General features: G+C 50.5%; 1 long non-coding RNA gene and 1 pseudogene across 2 annotated transcripts in view; both read right to left on the reverse strand.

Moving 5' to 3' along the window:
* The window catches only part of LOC105532666, an 8572-nt gene extending 6787 nt beyond the window's left edge, over window positions 1-1785 (reverse strand). The window contains exon 1 of the long non-coding RNA XR_001005028.1: window positions 156-1785. This is a non-coding gene — a long non-coding RNA (uncharacterized LOC105532666). The remainder of the gene's footprint in view (window positions 1-155) is intronic.
* Window positions 1786-2184: 399 nt separating this feature from the next.
* On the reverse strand, window positions 2185-4891 carry LOC105532668 (annotated as a pseudogene). Its single transcript, XR_001005029.1, has one exon. The product of XR_001005029.1 is annotated as a putative uncharacterized protein CTBP1-AS1 (transcript).
* Between the last annotated feature and the right edge of the window lie 120 nt (window positions 4892-5011).

Raw genomic sequence — 5011 nt, forward strand, 5'->3', positions numbered from 1 at the left:
CAGGATGGTCTCGATCTCCTGACCTCGTGATCCGCCCGTCTCGGCCTCCCAAAGTGCTGGGATTACAGGCTTGAGCCACCGCGCCCGGCCTATTACTGTAATTCTTAACCATGTTAAACATGTTTAATTAATGTTCTCTTTTTTGCTCGATTCACCTTCTGAAGACCTTTGGTGGGGGAGTCCGTTCCTGCTTTCACACATCTGTTGACTTCCCTCATGTGGTTCTTTCTTTGCATGTCTTGTACTTTGATTGTAAATTCATCTTCAGTGGGTTTTATGGGTAGGAATCGGAGGGGGCTAGATTGAGAATGTCTATGTGATTTTGCTTCTATCACTGTGCCTGCTTCTGTCATGGGCATCAAGGGTCTTACTGGCCTGGGCCCAGGTTTTATATCAAGTTATTTGCTGCAGGGGTGGTAAGGCCTGAACTGTGAAACCTGTGAAAATTTGATACCTAGGCTGGGCACGGTAGCTCATTCCTGTAATCCCAGCACTTTGGGAGGCCAAAGTAGGAGGATCACTTGGGCCCAGGAGTTCAAAACCAGCGTGGGCAACACAGCTAGACCCTGTCTCAAAAAAGAAAAATTCAATACCTGAAGTCTAACGAGACTCTGAGTCCTGATTATCAATTTTCAACAAAACTGTTTGTGTCTCACAGAACCACAACAGGCAGGCAAACACAGAACCATCCTATTTTCTTCCTATTTTCATCCTATTTCTGTGGGCACATTTGTTCACATCTCTCCTGAGGGTGTAGCCCTTTGAGTGCCCTTGTTCCAGTTCCCGATTCACGTGGGTCCAGGGAGGCCTCGTCTCCTTTCCCATGTGAGTGTGGAGACTTAAATCCCGAGACTCCAGACCAACATTCTCCCGGGCTGCTGCCCTTTGGCTATCACACTTCAAGACCTGGTTTTCAGTCTTCTGTTTGTCTCTGGTTCCTATCACATCCCTGACCTCCTTGTGAGCTCAGCTGTGCATCAAAAGTTTGTTGTTTCTATCTTGTGTTCACAAGTTCTGTTCTGGGAGGCTTTTGGGGTTAGACCATCACAGGTAAAGACAGAAGTGGAAATCTACTTTTGCACTATTTCTAAGATCAATTTCTAGGCTTGTTTTCAGAACATTTGCCATCCCTCTCTGCTCTGGTTTGAATAACTGTCCCCTCCAAAATTCATATTGAAGTTTGATTGTCATTGTGATGATCTTAAGATCATCTGAGAGGAACCTCTGAGAGGCAATTCAGCCACGAGAGCTTTGCCCTCCTGAATGGGCTGGTGCTGTTATAATGGGAGTGGGCTTCTTATAAAAGGGTGCGTTCAGCACCCTTTCCTTTCTCTCTCTTTGCCCTTCTGCTATTCTGTGATGTGAAGATGCAACAAGAAGGCCCTCACCAGATGCAGCCCCTTGAGGTTGAACTGCCCAGCCTCCAGAACCATAAGCCAACAAGCGTCTGTAAACTATAAGTTACCCATCTGTAGTAGTCTGTTATAGCAGCACAGAATGGATGAAGACATCCTCTGTATCATTTTGCAATCCTACAAGAAAGGTGTTCTTTGGTATTCATTTCATCACTGGCTAAACTGGACTCTGGAGGGCTAAAGTAACAAGGCAGGTCTGTCCGCTTCCAGAGGACCTGTCCTGCAGTGGCGGTTCTGGGCTCCCCTGGGCTTTGTGGCACTTTACAGCTTGCAGTCATCCTGCAGGTAGCTGTTATTTCTCTTCCCATCTTATGGCTGAAAACCAAGCCTTTATAGCAGTTATACAAGTTATGTGGCAGTGTTCAGCAATTGTATTAAAAATATTTTAGGTAGACAATGTGGTGTGTATATGTAATGGTACACCAGTCAGCCTTAAAAAGGAAGACAATGCTGCCATATATGACAATATGGATGAACCAGGGCGTTATGTGAAAAACCCAGGCACAGAAAGACAAGTGCTGCATGATCTCACTTACAGGTGAAATCTAGAAAAGCTGAACTCGCAGAAGCAGAGGGTAGAATGGTGTTTATCTGGCGCTGGGGCTGGGCAGTGATGTTGGTCAAGGGATACATTTCAGTTACATTGGAGGAATATGTTCTAGGGATCTATAGTAGGACATGATGACTATAGTTAGTAACAATATATCGAGTGCTGGAAAATTGCTGAGAGTAGATTTTAAGTGTTCTCACCACACCAAAAAACAAGTATGTGAGTTAGTGCATGTTAATTAACTTGATTTAGCCATTCCACAATGTATACATATTTTAAAACAAGTTGTAAACAATAAATATATACGATTATTATTTGCCAATTAAAATATATACATTTTAAAATATTTTAGATATTTGTCCATTTTTGTTTTAAGTTTACTTGTTGGTCATTTTATTGTTAAAAATTTCTTGGTTCTTTTTGGCCGGGCGCAGTAGCTCACGCCTGTAATCTCAGCACTTTGGGAGGCTGAGGCGGGTGGATCACCTGAGAGTCAGGAGTTTGAGACCAGCCTGACCAACACAGTGAAACCCCATCTCTACTAAAAATACATCAAATTAGCTGAGCGTGGTGATGGGTGTTCTACAATTCCAGCTACTCGGGAGGCTGAGACAGGAGAATCACTTGAACCCGGGAGGCTGAGGTTGTAGTGAGCTGAGATTGCACTACTGCACTCCAGCCTGGGCAACAAGAGCGAAACTCTGTCTCAAAATAAATAAATAAAAATGACTTTTTTTCTGTGTATACATGACTGACAACACCAGTGGTTTCCTTTAACACCTCATCAACGTTCCCAGGCACTTTTTGTATTTGAGGTATGTGAAGTAATAGGGTGGCCCTTGTCTTGAGTGTGATACTGAACACACCGACTGATAAAATGGGGGCCTTTGGCTGCACACCAGACGCTCTGGGTACTGATGAGCTTGCCCCCAACTCTGTGCCAGAAATCAGAACGGTGGTCCAGGAGAGTTAGCAGAAAGAGGAGGAACCAGACGCAGTGATCTACCTGGTTTGTCCTGGTGTCAAGTAACTTGGAGTTTTTCTTTCACACGTGGCTGGTACACAGGAGCACTCATAAATACCCCAGTTGAATAATATAGTCCGTTGACCTGGAGTCGCATGAAGCAGCATTCGTCCATCCAAAATGCCGATGCTGCTTCAGAGTGGACTGAGTTTTCCCCCAATCCCAGGTTGTCCCACGTGATGGACAAAAATACCCCGTGTGGGAATGAAGGCTGGCCGGGGGGAACCTGGTGCCCAGGCCTCTGGCATCCCCACCAAGGTGACTCTCCAGCAGCTCCTAGGACAGCCCATCCGTGTAGGGCAAACGCCACGAGACCCTCCTGTGTGCAGGCGCATGACAGGCCCGGGCACAGGGAGGCAGGTGGGCAGGCACAAGAGCAGCCAAACACTGACCCTGGAGGGCGGGGGTCATCTGCTCATCATGGCAAGGACTGGAGGTGGGAGAGGCAGGCAGCGCCTACTGGGGTTGGGACGAGCTGTGCACACGGCTGGGTGCACACAAAGCTGAGGCTTCTTTGTGAGCAACACGGTCACATTTGGGTGTAGGAATCTTGGCTGGAGTTGCCCAACGTGGGGAGCAGACAGCTCTGCAGCCAGAACCACAGCTGGAGAACGAAGCACTTGGAACAAGCCAGGACAGTGGGACGGGCCAGGGCCAAATAAGAGTCGTGATAACGCACTGACAAGTTGTGCAGAGGGACACTGTGCAGACGGAGGCCATGGGGCGTGCTGATGGGGAAGATGACGGATCCCTGGCTGGCATGCATCCCTCTCCGTTCTTAGTTGCCTGTGGAATTCCAGCGAGCTCTGCTCCAGCTACACTGGACATAAAAGTGCGCAGGAAATGGATCCTGGAGAGGAACTGCTCTTCTGGACTGAGCTTGCTGCTCAGGGCAGCCTCACCTACAGGACCCAAAGCCTTATGTGATGTTTGCTGGACACTCAGCCACGTGGCTGCCTGTTGAGCTCTGCCAGTCCACGTGGGAGCCAGGAATTTCTCCCCAGAAGCCTCTCCATTTTATTCACCAATGCCCAGTAAATCACAACCTGACTTGCTGCAGAGGATGGAGTGCCTGGGACCCGTCTGTCCCCAGCTTCCCTGGGGAAAGAGGGGGTGGCATGTCCCTGCTGCCTTCTCCTGGGCTGCCTGTCCATGCCGAGCAGATAGGAAAGTCCAGTGAGGTCCCTGCCTGTGCACTCCACCAACCACATCATCCCTTCCCGGCAGCCTCACCTAGGCCCCTCCATCTGCGACCCCTTGTCCCCTGCACCGATGTCTGGCCTTGGAGGTTGCTGCTCATTTTTCTGGAATTTTCTTAGATCTCGGCAGGGCTGCCCCTCCCCCTACAAGGGCTCCACACGTGTTCCCTCCTTCATGACTCCCACTGGGCTTCCCTGACAGGGCCCCACCCTCCCCAAAGCTCTGGTGACACCTGCCAGGTTTCCTCCAGGCCACAGCTGGGCAGCCCGGTCTTAGAAAGTGGTACGCATGGCAGGCCCGACTGAGGGCCCAGCACTGTCAGTGGGGTCAGAGGTCTTCCCAGGCCTGGAAGGGCAGACATGGGCTTCTCAGGGCAGCGTAGGACGCGTCCTCACGAACCACAGCGAAACTAGAGCAGGTGTCTCTCGGATAGGAGTCTGCATCATTCCGTCTCCAGGCTGTGGTTTCTCAAATTATGCAACTATTTGATCATTCCAGTGTGCTCAGAGTAGCCACGCGCAGAGGTCCTCCCCACAACTCCCCACGGGGTGGATGGAAGCGTCCACTCGCGGCGCGAGGAATATCCCTGGGCCCCTCGGGAGAGTCTGCAGGGGCAGCCCCTGGGTGAGCAGGCCCGGTGCGGCCTCTCCCTGAAGGGACTTTCGGGCCCTCCCGGGTCGGGGCGTCTCCCGCAGCGGGCAGAAGCAGAGCTGGCTACAATCCCTACTCTTGTTAAAGGAGAAACGCGGTCGAGAAGGGGGTTCTCCAGCCCTGAACTTCCGGGGCCGGGAACAGCGCGCTGGGCCGGGCAGGACGCGGCCC

The sequence above is a fragment of the Mandrillus leucophaeus genome, unplaced genomic scaffold (genome assembly GCF_000951045.1).
Source record: "Mandrillus leucophaeus isolate KB7577 unplaced genomic scaffold, Mleu.le_1.0 Scaffold98, whole genome shotgun sequence".
Taxonomy (NCBI): Eukaryota; Metazoa; Chordata; class Mammalia; order Primates; family Cercopithecidae; genus Mandrillus; species Mandrillus leucophaeus.